The sequence below is a fragment of the Podarcis gaigeae genome, assembly GCF_964106915.1.
Source record: "Podarcis gaigeae genome assembly, chromosome: 13".
In the NCBI taxonomy this organism is placed as follows: domain Eukaryota; kingdom Metazoa; phylum Chordata; class Lepidosauria; order Squamata; family Lacertidae; genus Podarcis; species Podarcis gaigeae.
In genome coordinates, this window is record NC_139689.1 from 9,618,697 (window position 1) to 9,636,749 (window position 18,053).

At 44.3% G+C, this 18,053-nt stretch overlaps 1 gene segment (V, D, J or C); it reads right to left on the reverse strand.

Moving 5' to 3' along the window:
• Positions 1-18,053, reverse strand: part of LOC310828875 (Ig mu chain C region secreted form-like) — a 1,309,992-nt gene that overhangs the window by 1,215,227 nt on the left and 76,712 nt on the right. The window contains exon 2 of the C gene segment in view: positions 10,489-10,622.

Consider the following 18,053-nt stretch of genomic DNA (forward strand, 5'->3'; position numbering starts at 1 on the left):
GGAAAACACCTGGAAACCAAGGTGTCATTTTTCCTTCTTTTACTAGGAGAGGGGTTAAGATGAAAGTGGCAACCCAGGCAGGACACACAATGGTTGTTTGAGTGGTTATCACAGGCGCAGGGAACGTATATGGCAGGTTTGAACAGGAAGCTGCCTATGAATTTGCATACCTGTCAGAATAAAAGAGCAGCACAGGCCTTCAGCAACCCAATTTCCATAGTCATATGTGTGACTTTGGGCTATCAAAGAATTGCTGCTGATTTGCTTGGTGAGGAACAGAGAGGGGAAGTTGGCTCAAGGTATTTAAGTAAAACTGAATGGAATCTAGCTACGAATGAAACTGCTTGCAGAATCTCTACTCCTGGTGCTTTCAACTAGGACACTCATTAAAGATAGTTTAATATACAGCCTTGGGACATAATATTCCAAGAGACTAAGATCAACATCCGTCAGCCTGGTCCCCACTGATCATTGTGGGCTATAATTCCCATGAGCCCCAGCCAACTCAACCTCCCCCCCCCCTCAAAACAGAGGGAAGATTGGCTCATGTTACATTGAATAAGCTTCTGCTGGAGAACATCTGGGAGATGACAAGGAAGTGCCTTGGCTGAATTTTTATCAGTTGTTTTTCATTTTGGTGATTGAATTATCATTTCAAATTGTATTTACAAACTTAGTCATTTAATGCCATTAAAACCACTTTACATTAGAACTATTATTCAGTATTGTCAGTGCTTTTCTTCTTCTTCTTCTAAAAATAATGTTTAGGGGTACTCACATTCCCCTACTGATATTGAAATACTGCCTCTCAATGAGGCCAAACTTAGATTCACAAAATGTTTAGGGGTATTCGTCCTCCCAAGAAAAAAAGCACTGTGTGTTGTTAATATAATGATAATACCTTTACTGTCAATGTACAACCCGGATACAATGAAATTAACCAAGCCTAACCGAGCCTCCCCCCCCCCCAACACTCAATCTCATTGCACTCTGTGTGCTTATCGCACAACACACCACCGTGCAAGTCAGTTGTGCTATGTTATTTTCTTTTCAACACCCTGACAGCCCACGGATAGAAACTATTTTTAGCCTGTTGGTACGACTGATTATACTTCTATATCTCCTGCCTGAGGGTAGAAGATTAAAGAGGTGCTGGCGGGGATGTGAGTCCTCCCTGATAATTTTTGTTGTTGTTGTTGTTCTCCTAAGGCAACGATCCCTTGCAATGTCATCTAGCGGACTCAAGGGACAGCCCTTGATATCATGTGCTGTATTCACCACCGTCTGTAGAGACTTTCTGTCCATGGCTGTCAGGCCAGCATACCACACTTTGATACAATATGAAAGTTAATATAATAGTTATTGCATAGTTATTGCATAATATCTTACTTGGTTATACCTGCTTTGTGGGTTTCTAATTCATGGTTCTCTGCTGCCCCCTCTGGGATCTCTTTACTAAAGTGAATGCAGGAAACAGGTTTTTCCCCCCTGAGGTCTGCTGGGATCTCTCATACTGTTGCCTCTTCCACACTTCCACTTGTTTCACCACTTCCCCGCAGGAAAACGTCAATGGGGTTTTCTTCTAAAGAATGATATTTGTGGTAAAGAATGGACTTTCTTTGGGAAAGCGGTGTGGCAAACCAGACACCCCTTAATTCTATGCCTAGAAAGCATGGGACATGCAGAAAACCTCTTAGACCCATTCTTTCTAAATGCTGGACAAACAGAAGTGTGGGCAAGCCCCACGTCTCTCACACAGTAGTACAAGGCCATGTCTTCTGCTCTCAGGCTGTTCAATTGCAGATGGAAGCTGGAGTCACATTTAGAGGCCCATAATTGCCCTTGCATTGCAGAAGAATAACAACTGTACCCAGGAGGTGGAATCATAATACCAAATGAGCCATTCCAATCCTTTGCTAGGTTATTTCCAGCATCTGCTGGGAAGCAGCTTCTGGGGTTTTTGTACAAGCAGGAAAGCAGAAGTTGTCACTGTGGTTCTTGCACAGTAATACAAGGCAGAGTCTTCAGGCTTCAAGCTGCTCATTTGCAAATAGGCTGAGGTTTGAGAATTGTCTCTGGAGATGGTGAATCGTCCCTGAACCTTGGAATTATACCATTGGCTACTTCCAGAAGGGCTGCTAACTCCAGCCACCCACTCCAGTCCTTTCCCTGGAGACTGACGAATCCAGTGGATTTCATAATCAGTAAAGGTGAATCCTGAAGCCTTGCAGGAGAGGCGAAGGGAGCCTCCAGGAGCTACAGCACCTCCTCCAGTCTCCACCAACTGAACCTCTGAGTGACAGCCTAAAAAATAAAAGAAAGAGCATCAGGGGATACCTGTGTAGAAAAGTGTGCAAGTTCCCAGAGTTTCCAGTGAGATAAATATTACCTGGGAGAGCTGTCAAGAAGAGAAGGAGGTTTAACCAAAGAATCATGTTTGCTTGGATCACCTTCTTGACTGGCTCAGTCTTATCTGGCTGGAGGTGGAAAGGGCAGCTTTTAAGGCTGTGAAGTGGTTCAACTGATTTGCATGTGCTTCATATAATAACCCCCTTTTCTCTGAACTCTTAATTCATGATTCTTCCCCAGATAAATGTCCATAGAGAAGAAGAGGAGTAATTATTATTATTATTATTTGCCTTTGTTGGCAATGATTTTTGGGGGTGAGCCTGCCTTATTGGGAGCATCTCACCTGACAGAACGTTGAGGTGTATACTTTTCAGATGAGAAAGAGTAACCTTTCATTGATGTTCAATATGGACAGTTTGTTCCAGAGCAGCTCCCTCAGGATTGAGTCAAAGACTCCTTTTAGGTCCAGAAACGCTGTACAAAGTTTTTGATTAAGAAACTAGAGTATTTATTCACTAGGTGGGAAAGTATGACACAGTAATGCAAGGTGGTTTTTCCCTGGAAATAGCCCACCTGCTCAGGGCCTGGTAACACAAATTGGGACATCCACTGGGTAAGCTTTCCCAGAGGTTGTTTAGCATATAGCTTCCCCAATATGGAGAGGAGGCTTATTGGTCTGTAGTTGGATGGTAATGTGCACTCTCCCTTTTTGTACATTGGAACGATGATTGCACTTGTCCATGCCTGTGTGTGGCATAAGTCCAGACATATCTGTGAATAGGTTGGGCAGCAAAAGAGCCCAGCAATCAGGGTCTAGTTTAACATCTATTAACATTTTTATTTTATCTCATGAAACTGGAGGGCGCTCGGAGGCATCAATTTGCATAAATGATGAAAACCTGTCCTACTGTAAAGAACTTCCTGTAAGGCACTTGAAAAGCAAAGGAACTAACCACTAGGCAAAATAGGTGGAGAAGAGAGGTCATTGGTGTTAAATGCCCCAGAAACCAAGGACCAGGATTTTTTTCTTTGAGGTTATGGCATAGTGGAGTTGTTCCTATTCTTTGTTGGTAGGTTCGGATCTCTCTCTTTTTTATAAGATGCTACAGTAAGTTTTTAGTTCTGAAATATTCTAGGGGTAGGGCGGCAGCCTATTCCTTACAGTGTGAGGATAACAGAGCAGCCTGACAACCCCATCTCATAGGCATACATGTGACTATGGACAGTCAAAACTGTCTGGCAACACCCATGGTGAGGAACAGGGCAGTTGTCTCAAGATATTGAAGTTAAAATTGAACTGAATCAAGCTCGGAAGGAAATTGGTAGCAGAATATCCACTCTTGGTGCTTTGAACCAAAGAATGGATTGAAAGTCCATGCCCATGATGGATAATTAAAATACCAGCCTTGGGCATAATGTAGCAAAATGCAGACTTAGATTAACATCCATCAACCTGGTCCCCATTATCATTGGGAATGATAATGCCCATCAGCCCCAGCCTTTCAATGGTGCCAGCTAAGAAGCAGAAAGAAGAAAGTTTTATGAAGAGACAAGTTGGCGCTAGCATTTTGGAGGTGTTGATGGTTCTTGACTTGTTGACTGGCTTTGCTAGTCAAGCCCACAGACTTCATCCCTAGGCCCCTGCCCTTGGGACTCTGCCTTTGTGGAAGCTCCACTCACTAAAACCAGCTTTTATTGCAGGTGAGGCAGGCAGGGAGGCTGCTGTGCAGTTGTGCGGCACCACACTTGAAAAGGAAGAATCTTGGCTGCATGGGGAAAGTAGCTGGGATGTGAGGAGGCTTACCTGCCTAACCTATGTGGATCAAGCTGGAAGGAACAATGTAGCAGTCCTGGGCATTGTGTTGTGATGGGGAAAGAACTGTAAATTGCTGTTGTTTTACTTATCTAGGCGAAAACATTAGTTTCTCTGAATTTCAATAAATGAACATAGTATTTCCCGATTACTTTATTCCCAGTCCAGGAGGATCACAACATGCTGGCGGCAGAAGCTGCTCCTGAATATCTTCCACTGTAATCAGAATTTGTGAAAGAACAGAAATCTTGAGGGAATAATGAAGCCCTGTGAGAGAAAGAAAGGAATGGGCAGGATGAATTTGCTTTGAATGGGTTTACTGGGTTGGAACAAGATGATCATGGGACAACGCCCAATAGGCTAGAGATGGGCCAAAGAGGAACAGATGCTCCCTGTAGTAAAAGCTATTGTTATTCCCTTGTTGTTGTTTTTTTGTGCTCTGCTCTGAGAGTTTCTGGTTTGTGGTGCTTTGGTGCCCGCTCTGGAAACTTCACTAATGGGATGCAATGAAGAGTTTTTGTCTAAGGTCTAATGGGAAGTCTCTCACTGTGTCTCTTGCACAGTAATACACGGCTGTGTCCTCAGGTTTAAGGTTGTTCATTTGCAAATACAGCTGGCTGTTTGAATCATCTCTGGAAATGGTGAATCGTCCTTTGACAGAATCTGAGTAGTAAATGGGAGATGAAGCTGTACTTATATAGGCCACCCATTCCAGGCCCTTTCCTGGAGCTTGTCTCACCCAGTTCATGCTATAGCTGCTGAAGGTGAACCCGGAGGCTCGACAGGTAAGGCGGAGGGACTCTCCAGGCTTTTTTGCATCCCCTCCAGACTCTACCAGCTGGATATCCGATTGTATGCCTAAAAAAAAGAGATATCAATTATCGCTTCTGCATATTATTAGCAGCCTGGCTGTCCAAATCTTGTTTATTTGAAAGGATGGATTTACCTCTAAAAAATGCTGAAAAGAAAACAAGCTGAAGCAAAACTATCATTTTTTCCATCTAATGCCTGGAAAGGTTTGAGCAAATTCTGGCCCACGCTTTCAGGGTCTTGTGGCTGAGGAAGGCAGGGTGCCTGGCGGATTTAAGGAGGAAGCTCTCTCCAATAATTTGCATATGTAGTAAGTTAAAAGCAGCACTACAGCTGTTGGGCAAACTATGGTTCTGAAGGCAAGCCTAGTCTATATAACAAGCTATTATTTTCCAGTGTCCAGTTTAGCAGTTGTTCCCACAGTAGGTTTGAATATTCCTCTCAGGATCAAAGAGCAAAATGGGGCTTGGGTAATTAGGCTGCCATCTTTCCTTTCCTTTCCTTTCCTTTCCTTTCCTTTCCTTTCCTTTCCTTTCCTTTCTGTCTTTCTTAAAGATGGGGAAGTAATCTTATTGGCATCTGGAAATAATAGAATGAATAAAAACTGACACCACTTGAAATAAAAATAATCTCTACCAAAAATATGGTTTCAAAGCTTCACTTACAGAACTTTCATAGAATCATAGAATTGTAGCTTGCTCCAAAATAGACAGAAAACAATGTTACATCAAATAGTTGCATAAAACCATGTGTTTGTCCAACCACAAGTTCAGCGTCTTAGTAATATAAAATCACTCCAAACAGAGCTGGAAAAACCCCCGCCTGTGGGAACTTGGCAGCCGTGATGGCACCCCGCCAGAATTGCGCTGCCAGGGGTGGTGTGTTCGCCCCACACTCCTCTTCCTACACCAGTGCTCAAATCACAGCAAGCACAAAAATCCAGGATGATGGAATTCCAAATGGATGTTTTTCTGGAATACATTATCATGGAAATGAGCGCTAAGATTCCACAGGATTACACTAGATTTACAGAAGTAGCTTTTGTGTCATGTGAAAGAGAGATCTCACCAGAGACAGAAACCATGTGGTAAGGAAACATTGGGAGAATGGAATGAAAGCTGTTTGAATGCAGCCTTGGTGTGGCACTGTGATGTATTGTGCACTTCACATGGGAGTTGCCCCACTGAAGAAGAAGAAGAAGAGTTTGGATTTGATATCCCGCCTTTCACTCCCTTTAAGGAGTCTCAAAGCGGCTAACATTCTCCTTTCCCTTCCTCCCCCACAACAAACACTCTGTGAGGTGAGTGGGGCTGAGAGACTTCAAGGAAGTGTGAGTGGCCCAAGGTCACCCAGCAGCTGCATGTGGAGGAGCGGAGACGCGAACCCGGTTACCCAGGATTACGAGACTACCGCTCTTAACCACTACACCACACTGGGTCCCTGTTTGCTTTTCTTCCCCCCTTGTTAAAAATACATCCTCTTCTAGCATCTGCATTCCAGCTGCAAATGCTGCAAAGCAGCGCTTTTTGTACAAGCAGGAAAGCAGAAGTTGTCACTGTGTCTCTTGAACAGTAATACAAGGCAGAGTCCTCAGGCTTCAAGCTGGTCATTTGAAGATAGGCTGAAGTTTGAGGATTGTCTCTGGAGATGGTGAAGCATCCCTGAACCTTGGAATTATACCATTGGCTACTTCCAGAAGGGCTGCTAACTCCAGCCACCCACTACAGTCCTTTCCCAGGAGCCTGACGAATCCAGTGGATATCAAAACTAGTAAAGGTGAATCCTGAAGCCTTGCAGGAGAGGTGGAGGGAGCCTCCAGGAGCTACAGCACCTCCTCCAGTCTCCACCAACTGAACCTCTGAGTGACAGCCTAAAAAATAGAAGAAAGAACATCAGGGGATACCTGTGTAGAAAAGTGTGCAAGTCTCCAGGATTTCCTGTGAGAGAAATATTACCTGGGAGAGCTGTCAAGAAGAGAAGGAGGTTTAACAAAAGAATCATGTTTGTTTGGGTCACCTTCTTGACTGACTCAGTCTTATCTGGCTGGAGGTGTCAAGACTGAATTGGAAAGGGCAGCTTTTAAGGCAGTGAAGCCTTTCAGCTGATTTGCATGTGCTTCATATAATAACCTCCTTTCTTCTGAACTCTTAATTCACAATTATTTCCCAGCTAAAGGGCCACAGAGGAGAAGAGGAACAATTTGCATATAGAGGTGTTGTGTCCCCAAACCCTACAGGTCAACGCCGACCAAAAGACCACTCAAGACTACAGTGTATGGTTCAAATTAGGCAACAACCTTAGTGAATGCAACTGTAAGAGGCCTGACTGCTAGTTGATCAACGCAAGGGTCAAACCAAGGTTGAGGAGGCCTTATTACATACATCAGGTGCCTCTTCACAAGAACCACCAACTCAAGAAGTGCTATGGTCCTACCCCCCCCCCCCCCACCGCCCGATATATCCAGAAATGCATTTATCTGGGGACAGCTTGCATCATAATGTTAAAAAAAGACATATAGAAACACATTATTTTAAGAGGGAACACTTTGTATATTGGTGAAATTCCATACATAAATGTATATATTGGAGAAAAAGTGCACCAAGATGCTGACAAGCTTTCATGAGGACAAATAAAATATTGCAAAACCAGTAGAGAAGCAGCACCAGAATTGGTGACTCCTTCTTGTGAGATCTCATTAGATCTTGCCACTAAACATAGGTAAGGGTATCTTCAGCCGGGGGCAGGCAGAAGATGGCACAGCAGTAACCCTTCCCATTTCTCCAAAGGAGGTGAAATGGGATGCTGTGCCCCTGTTGCAGCTGACCTAGCTGTGTTTATTATGGCTTGGCCAGAACTCCTCATATGTATAGCTGGATCTGCAGGTGATTTGCGCTCTTTCCCTCCTTCCTTCACCAACTCTTTCGGAACACTGAAAACGAAGACCATCATTATCCAATGTTGAAAAACATTATCTTACAGCAGGGTCAACCCAGAAAGATTTGAGCAAAAGAGAGCCTTGCTGCTCTTTAGATTCACTTCCTCTCACTGTGGTTCTCTTGGACAGTGACACACAGCTGTGTCCTCAGGTTTCAAGTTGTTCATTTGTGAAGAGAGCTGACTGTTTGAACCATCCCTGGAGATGGTGAATCTTCCTTTAATAGAATCCAACAAGTAAACAGGAGGTGAAGACGTGCTTATTTTGGCCACCCATTTGTGGCCTTGTCCATGAGCCTTTCACACCCAGTCCAGTGGAGGGGAGACTCCATGGGGCTTTTAATGTCCCCTCCAGATTCTTTGTGCTGGATTTCTGAATTGGCACCTGGGAGGGAACCTGGGTGGTGTCAGTAGGGGGCATCCTAGATGTGGGTTGGGAAATGTTGGACGGTATGGTATTGATGAAGTTGGAGTGAACATTGCTGTGTTCTGGCTTAGTGAGTAGGAACAGGATGATCCAATGGCAACTCACAACAAGGCTGGATCTGGACCAAAGAATAAAAGTTTTTCAGTATTATTAATAGCTCTTGTGAAACTATTAGCAGTAATAATATTAATAGTATTAGTAATATTGCATGACCAGGCGGCAACTTCCCCAGCCCCCAGGGACCACCAAAATGGAATAATGACTTGTGGCAACGTGTTATGGAATTAAAATTTGGCCACAACTTTCAATTGTAGGAAGACCTTGGCTTAGGCATTGGGCGTGTGTCCCTCCCAGCCCCTCAGCCGGGAGAACCGGGGCTCCTCAGGGTAACTGGGATATGGGGGTGCTCTGCAAGATGCATGTGTATGCAGGCAGCCCACCCCATATCCCTGCACGTAGGGTAGTTCACTGACAACCTTTCAGCGTATGGCCAGTGACACCCATATGACAACCCCTTTAATAGGGGACCCTGGAATCGCCACTGCAGGGGGGGTGAGTCATCACTCCCCCCCCCCCCAATTTTATGGAAGAAAAGACCAAGGCCTTAAATTGCCAAAGTTGTGACGAATTGTTATGGGGAAGACAAAACCTGCCAATGCAGTAAAATTTATTCCCGGTTCTTCAACAGGAACCAGTCAAAAGACCGTAGCAGCGTCCACTAAACAGGAAGAAAAAGGTTAACCTGCAAACAAGAAACATTAAATAAAGGGAGGGTTGGGTGGGTGAACTCCTAAGCAGACTGCCTGGCTGCTGCCAACTCCACTCCTTATTTATATGACTGGCCCCACCTCCCAGCAGTATAAATTGACTAACTGAGGCTGACCGTGAACCTCCAAAGAGTAACACTGAGACAGGCCAGCTCACACAACCCGTAATTTCCCTGGGGTCTGAAGTGCCGCGCGTGATCCCGCAAAAGGCACCCACAGTGTAAAGTGTGAGTGCTCATTAATAGTATTATTAATAGCTATTGTTAAACATCTTCCCTTCTGATGTCAGCTCTGTTCTGTAAATTTTTGTTTTGTGGTTCTGTGGTGCCCCCTCTGGGAACTCTTTACTAAAGTGAATGCAACAAACGGTTGTTGTCTGAGGTCTAGTGGGATTTGTGTGTCTTGCACAGTAATACAATGTCTTTTGCTTTCAGGCTTCTCATCTGCAGATAGATGGAAACTGGAGCTACCATCTGAAACCAAGTGTCACATTTCTATTGCAGAAGAATAACAATTGACCTCAGAGCTATTATACCAAAAGGACCATTCCAATCCTTTGCCAAGCTTCTGCCTGATCCAGGAATTACAATACCTGTTAATATCAAGCCCAACAGTGGCACAGATCAGCTCATGGCTTTGCAGAAGTATGTCAACACAAGAGGGGGCAATATTAAGACAGGCTCATAATAGGGAGATACACTGGGCCACCAAACTATGGCAAATAGCACTTGTGGAAAATTAAATTTAAAAACCTGGCACGAAGACTGTTTTGTAACTGTTCACTTTTACTGTATTATGTAAAAATGAAAACAGATGACTTCCCTCACATTATAAAAGGTTTTTGTTTAACAGAAATCATTTATCACCTTCTATACGAATGGTAGTCTGAGATAAGAAAATTATGTTATTTGGATATTATGTTCATGTATTGCCTAAACAGCAACCTCTGGGTTAGGGTAGGATATTGCAAGTATATGATGTTGCTATATCTTACATGCACAGAACAGAAAACAGAGATTCTGTTTCTGAAAGACTTTCCCCTTTTGTATATAGCCCCAAGATACCTTGTCTCACTTTGTGCTGATTTTCATTTCACATGGTTTTGACATACTTATTTATTGATCGTCATTTATTAGAACCACATTTCTGCATTCAAAATCAGTTTCCTCTTTTTGTACACAGCACCAATTGCTGTGTCTCACTGTGTATTGCCTGGCACAAAAATACACCGCAGAGTCGGCAGCTGCCAGAGTGTTCAGCTGGAGAGAAAACTCATTCTTGGAAGAATCTGAAGAAATGGTTATTCGGCTCTTCAGAGAAGGGGCATACCACTTAGTCCCATCATAGGGGTGTACTGCTACAATCCATTCTAGACTTTTTTCAGCAGCTTGACGGAACCAGTGCCAGACAGAATGCTGAGTGGAGATGGAGAAACCTGTGACTTTACAGAGCAGGCTGAGGTCCTCTCCTGGTCTCACCATTCCTGGCCCAGATGATACAAGTTGAACATCTGAGAAGGCCCCTTGGAAATAGAGAAGATTTCAATGAGTGTTTGAACGTCACATAATCACCACTTGAAATACACTAATATTTTGAACTTCCCACAGAATTTGCACTTACCTTTTGTAATGGCCACCAAAGACAACAAGAACCACAAGAACTTCATGGTATTAAGAAAGTAATGTGCTAGAGAGGTAAGAAAGAGGAGGCTTTGGGTCAGGGAGAAAAGGAACAATTTATATTGAAGGAGATAACACCTGCCCCAAGAATCCCACAGTCTCCATGAGGGATTTGCATGAGCCCTTCCTCCAACAAGGAGCCATATATAAAAGAGCTGGTAAAATCTGGGTTAGTGTCAGGGTAAGTTCATGCCTGCCTTCCATTGGTATCATCTCCTAGTAGCCAAGCTCCCTTCAGGCCCCCATACAATATCTGAGGGGGCTGCACCCCAAGTGGATGAACACCCTGCAAGTCAAGTGCCTCTCTGTCAAGTGCACTGCCTTGCTACCAGGATTGAGGGTGCCAGCATGCGAGATGTGTGCAAGTGATGACAGCATGCTGCACAGTGTGCTGATGTCATGCACACATTGTATGCCATGCCCATGCTGTGCTCAAACATGGTGCATCATTGTTACCTCAGTCGCACAGGCTGAATGCAGTGCGCCATGCCAATGTGTTGTGCGCACTCTGCATGGGCTGCAGGGTTAAAGTGAGCATGTTGTACAGCATGCATGCACGGCTGATGCATATTGGGGGGGGGACTGGTCCCCTTGAAAACCCGGGGGCCCTCAGCCCCTCGCTCCCCCCTCATAGATGGCATGTATGCTTTCCATGCTCTCTGCTTGGAGCAGCCAAGAGTTTCCTGCTGTTTGGCTCCAAAAGGGTTATTAGCAGCAGGAGACTGGAAGGGGAGACGGAAAAGAGAGGAGCTTCTGTTTTCTCTGCTTCTCTTGCTGGCAAACCTGTGCCACCCAAGAGCCACATTCCATTATTCTGCCACCTTCGGTGTGTCACATGCCCCTGGTATATTGAGACACAGGCAGAAGTAGTAGAGCATCACATGTAAAATTTCCCTTTATTTGGTAGACCAGTTTCTACCCACACCTCTCTCTGTGTGGTCTTTCCCCAATTGCATTTCACAATACAATTTTCATAATTTGGGTTATAGAAGGAACCACTCTGTTATGTTCATAGCATCCATGTAAAGTGAGGGGCTGTCAGGGAAGGACAGTATTTTCTTTGCCTCCACTCACTGTGTATCTTCTTGCGCAGTAATACACAGCTGTGTCATCTGTTGTCAGGCTGTTCATTTGCAGATAGAGAAGGCTGTTGGAATTGTCCCTGGAGGTGGTGAAGTGCCCCTTCACTTTCTCCAAGTAGTAAATGTAAACTGAATCAGCAGGTATATGTGCCACCCTTTCCAAGCCTTTTCCTGGAGCTTGTCTCACCCATACCATAGCATAGCTGATGAAGCTGAACCCAGAGGCTCGACAGGAGAGGCGGAGGGACTCTCCTGGCCTTTTTATGTCCCCTCCAGATTCTTCTAGTCGGACCTCTGATTGGACACCTAGAAAGGAAGAGATCTTAAGGAGAATTTTTGCACACCATCAATTGCCAGAATATCTAATCCTTCTTCATTTGAAATAATGGATTTACCTCCAACAATTGCTGAAAAGAAAACAAGAAGAAGTAAAAGTATCGTTTTCCCTGTCTAGTGCTTGAAGAGGGTTGAGCAAAACCTGGCCCCAGCAATTCAGGGACTTGTAGTTGAGGAAGATCGGATGTCTGCCTGATTTAAAGAGGAAATGGTCAGTGAAAATTTGCATACCTATCAATATATAAAAGCATTACTACAACCCTTTGGCTCTGAAGGTAAGCCTGGGTTTTGAAACGAGCATGTTATTTCCTAATGTACAAGTTTAGCAGGTGGGAGCACAACAGATTTACATATCCTTCTCAGAATAAAAGAGCAAAAAGTATCTCCGGAGCATGAATTTTTTTTGTCTACTACTCAGAGTCAACCATCCCAACAGACCCGCTTGGACTTGCTTGCAGATGGAAAGGCAATTCCCAGTCATATCACACACTATTCCAGATTTTGCTCTACAGGTCCTGGATGACTGGCAGCTCTATGAATGCTTCCACATGTTTCTGAAGGCATCATGTGGCAAATGAAATGGACAGTATTGGACCCAAATATACCATGAAATATATTATGAAATGAAAACATGTTCATGACACAATAAGATAAAAGGAACAAATGGGGAGAAAAAAATACAAAGAAAGAAGGAGAAAGAATGCTCTTATTCCAACCTGCCAGTGCTGCTGCTGCCAAGTTCAGGGAGGACCGTGAGCCAGCGCTTCTCTGGAGTGACGGTGGCTGTGACTGTGGCAGCTGTGATGGAGCATCCTGTTGCCTCTCCATGGCATCCCCATGGCTGCCGCCTCTAGGCTCCTCTCTTGGGGATCTCATGGCAGCTGCTGGAGAGAAGAAGGAGATATGGTGGCCCCTGAGGCTCAGCTCTGTGTGACACAGTGACTCTGAGGGACAGGCAGAGAGCAGGGCTGCCCTGGAAAGGAAGAAAGAGGGAGCGAAGTGGAGCACAGACTCTTTATTTTCTTTTTTTTAAAAAACATGCCTTTTGTTTTTGCCTCTAATCTTGACCCTTTCTTAAATTTATTTATAGGTGTGTGCTTTTCTTTTTGTAAATCTACCAAGGAATTAAATCAGGATTAAGGGGGTTTCCCGGAGTGGTGGAAGGTGTGTATGCTGTTTACTGTTGGGGTATTGAAAATGCTCGGGGTGGGGGGACCCAAAAAATGGAGAGTCAAGCTGACGGGGAATGAGAAATGTCCCTATTTTCATTTGAGGAATGTTGGAAGGTATGGCTCTAGCAATCGGGTTGCTCCTTTGGGACATGACATATTCCTTGTTGCTGTCCTCTCTTCCAGATCCATATGTGCAAGGATTTCAGCCCCACTCAAGCATTCAAAGCAACTGGGGGTGGGGGTTAAAGTATGTAGAGGGAGTACGGATGTCTGTGCAGCCCACTCCCACGCCCTTCGTCTCCACCACCCTCATGCTTCGGAAAGAGGAATTTAAGCAGGTTTGGCTGAACATGTTTATAGCCCTTCCCGTGATCAGGAATGCCACAATATCAACCAAATGCAGTTACACGCCTACTTCAGACCTTCCCACTCCATATGGAAAGATAGCAGAACAGGGGGAAGGGATGGAGCATCTTCTATTCTCATTGCTTGGCTAGTGTTTCAGAACACCTGAAGAGGGTCACTGTGTCTCTCACAACTGGACCACGATACTCCAAGAGCACGGTTCAAATCCAAAGATAAGCAATGGGGTCAGTTTCCAATTAAGGTTTTTGCTTGAACGAACCACTTCATTTGCTGCAACCAGGAACACTTTTTCTAATAAGTTTGCAAAGGAAAGTTTTTGTCTGAGGTTAGATTTACTTCCTCTCATTGTGCGCCTTGCACAGTAATAAACAGCAGTGTCCTCTGGTTTCAAGTTGTTCATTTGCAAAGACAGCTGGCTGCTTGAATCATCCCGGGAAATGGTGAATCTTCCTTTGACAGAATCCGAGTAGTAAATGGGAGTTGAAGATGTATGTATAAAGGCCACCCATTCCAGGCCCTTTCCAGGAGCTTGTCTCACCCAGCTCATTGCATAGCCTCCGAAGTTGAACCCAGAGGCTTGGCAGGAGAGGCGGAGGGAATCTCCAGGCCTTTTGACACTCCCTCCTGATTCTTTGAGCTGGATTTGTGACTGGACACCTAAAAGAAAAACCTAGAATTAAACCCTGGGTTCATTATCCACGATAATATAACAGTTGTCCTATATGAAAGAAGAATAAATACCTTTGAATATTACTAAAAAGAAAACACCTGGAAACCAAGGTGTCATTTTTCCTTCTTTTACAATGAGGGAGGTTAAGAAGAAAGTGGCAACCAAGGCAGGAACACACAGTGGTTGTTTGAGTGGGTATCACAGGGGCAGGGAACGTATATGGCAGGTTCGAACAGGAATCTGCCTATGAATTTGCATACCTGTTGGAATAAAAGAGCAGCACAGACCTTCAGCGACCCAATCTCAATAGTCATATGTGTGACTTTGGACTATCAAAGAATTGCTGCTGATTTGCTTGGCGAGGAACAGAGTGGGGAAGCTGGCTCAGGGTATTTAAGTAAAACTGAATGGAATCTAGCTACGAATGAAATTGCTTGCAGAATCTCTACTCCTGGTGCTTTCAACCAGGACACTCATTAAAGATAGTTTAATATCCAGCCTTGGGACATAATATTCCAAGAGACTAAGATCAACATCCGTCAACCTGGTCCCCACTGATCATTGTGGGCTATAATTCCCATGAGCCCCAGCCAACTCAACCTCCCCCCCCCCCTCAAAACAGAGGGAAGATTGGCTCATGTTACATTGAATAAGCTTCTGCTGGAGAACATCTGGCAGATGACAAGGAAGTGCCTTGGCTGAATTTTTATCAGTTGTTTTTCATTTTGGTGATTGAATTATCATTTCAAATTGTATTTACAAACTTAGTCATTTAATGCCATTAAAACCACTTTACATTAGAACTATTATTCAGTATTGTCAGTGTTTTTCTTCTTCTTCCAAAAATAATGTTTAGGGGTACTCACATTCCCCTACTGTTATTGAAATACTGCCTCTCAATGAGGCCAAACTTAGATTCACAAAATGTTTAGGGTATATGCGTCCTCCCAAGAAAAAAAGCACTGTGTGTTGTTAATATAATGATAATACCTTTACTGTCAATGTACAACCCGGATACAATGAAATTAACCAAGCCTAACCGAGCCTCCCCCCCCCAACACTCAATCTCATTGCACTCTGTGTGTTTATCGCACAACACACCACCGTGCAAGTCAGTTGTGCTATGTTATTTTCTTTTCAACACCCTGACAGCCCATAGATAGAAACTATTTTTAGCCTGTTGGTACGACTGATTATACTTCTATATCTCCTGCCTGAGGGTAGAAGATTAAAGAGGTGCTGGCGGGGATGTGAGTCCTCCCTGATATTTTTTTTTTCTTTTGTTCTCCTAAGGCAACGATCCCTTGCAATGTCATCTAGCGGACTCAAGGGACAGCCCATGATACCATGTGCTGTATTCACCACCCTCTGTAGAGACTTTCTGTCCGTGGCTGTCAGGCCAGCATACCACACTGTGATACAATATGAAAGTTAATATAATAGTTATATCATAGTTATTGCATAATGTCTTCCTTGGTTATGTCTGCTTTGTGGGTTTCTGATTCATGGTTCTCTGCTGCCCCCTCTGGGATCTCTTTACTAAAGTGAATGCAGGAAACAGGGTTTTCCCTCCCTGAGGTCTGCTGGGATCTCTCATACTGTTGTCTCTTCCACACTTCCACTTGTTTCACCACTTTCCCCCAAGAAAACCTGCTGTTTACTGTTGAATAGGAGCAAACGTCAATGGGGTTTTCTTCTGTGGAATGACATTTGTGGTAAAGAATGGACTTTCTTTGGGAAAGTGGTGAAGCAAACCAGGCAACCCTTAATCCTATGCCTAGAAGGCATGGGACATGCAGAAAACCTCTTAGACCTATTCTTTCTAAGTGCTGGACAAACAGAAGTGTGGGCAAGCCCCACGTCTCTCACACGGTAGTACAAGGCCATGTCTTCTGCTCTCAGACTGTTCATCTGCAGATGGAATTTGGAGTCACCTTTAGATGCCCATAATTGCCCTTGTATTGCAGAAGATTAAAAACTGTACCCAAGAGTGGGATCATAATACCAAATGAGCCATTCCAATCCTTTGCCAGGTTATTTCCAGCATCTGCTCGGAAGGAGCTTCTGGGGTTTTTGTACAAGCAGGAAAGCAGAAGTTGTCACTGTGTTTCTTGCACAGTAATACAAGGCAGAGTCTTCAGGCTTCAAGCTGCTCATTTGCAAATAGGCTGAGGTTTGAGAATTGTCTCTGGAGATGGTGAATCGTCCCTGAACCTTGGAATTATACCATTGGCTACTTCCAGAAGGTTTGCTAACTCCAGCCACCCACTCCAGTCCTTTCCCTGGAGACTGACGAATCCAGTGGATTGCATAATCAGTAAAGGTGAATCCTGAAGCCTTGCAGGAGAGGCGAAGGGAGCCTCCAGGAGCTACAGCACCTCCTCCAGTCTCCACCAACTGAACCTCTGAGTGACAGCCTAAAAAATAGAAGAAAGAGCATCAGGGTATAGCTGTAAAGAAAAGTGTGCAAGTTCCCAGAGTTTCCAGTGAGAGAAATATTACCTGGGAGAGCTGTCAAGAAGAGAAGGAGGTTTAACCAAAGAATCATGTTTGCTTGGATCACCTTCTTGACTGGCTCAGTCTTAGATGGCTGGAGGTGGAAAGGGCAGCTTTTAAGGCCGTGAAGTGATTCAACTGATTTGCATGTGCTTCATATAATAACCTCCTTTCCTCTGAACTTTTAATTCACAATTATTTCCCAGCTAAAGGGCCATAGAGAAGAAGAGGAGCAATTTACCTTTGTTGGCAATGATTTTGGGGGTGAGCTTTGAGATCTCTGCATTCCTTATCAAACCAGCAGCAAAGGGCTCCCTGGATTTTTTCACACTTTGAATTGTTGTTTTGTAAAGTCATTCAGAGATGACCAAAATACTGTTACACAGCACCCCAATCTCTGAGTGGTGCAAGATTTCAAGGGTTCCAAGCACTCACACAGGGTCCATATTTCCTTTGGGAATTGAGGCACTACAGAGGTTATGTTGTCTTTATGATATATAGTTTATTTAAACATATATACAACCTGAGCCTGTGATGGAGGGGCTCACAGCATTGACACCTGAAGAGAATATTACTTCTCCCATAAAGCGTGTTCACATAAAAGAGAGCACGTGTTGCGGTTGGGGCCGAACAAAACCCATTTTAGTGGCTAGGCCATAGATGGCTAGAGGCCTGGGAGCAGATAGGTGGATGTTGTTACTGGGGCAAATTTGATGTTGCCAATTTAGGGGTGGGGTCAATGGCTTTATAAGCAGGGTCCACAGCTTTCTCTTTCTCTTTTGCTGTGGACACTGGATCACATGGAGCGCTTGGACTGTCTGGAGGACAGTAATGCAATCTTCTCATTGTCTGGTTACATTTATTTATTTTCCCCTTCTTTTAATCCTCTTTAGTCCCTTAAATAATTTAATTCCCCCCTTTTCCTGTTCGATTTCCCACCCCACCCCTTACCCTGCCCTGTGGGAAGATTCTCCCTGTATCTGTGGCTTGCCTTTCCCAATAGGGAGAGGGCCCCTGGTAGGGGCTTTCTTTCGCAAAAAGGTTTCCCCCATTTCTCCTGTTGTAAGTTGTGGGGCTAGTCAGGGCTGTTCCCAGCTTGGCTGGAATCATTTTCGTTTATAGCACCCCCGAAGGTTGGCTTTGTTTGGGTGT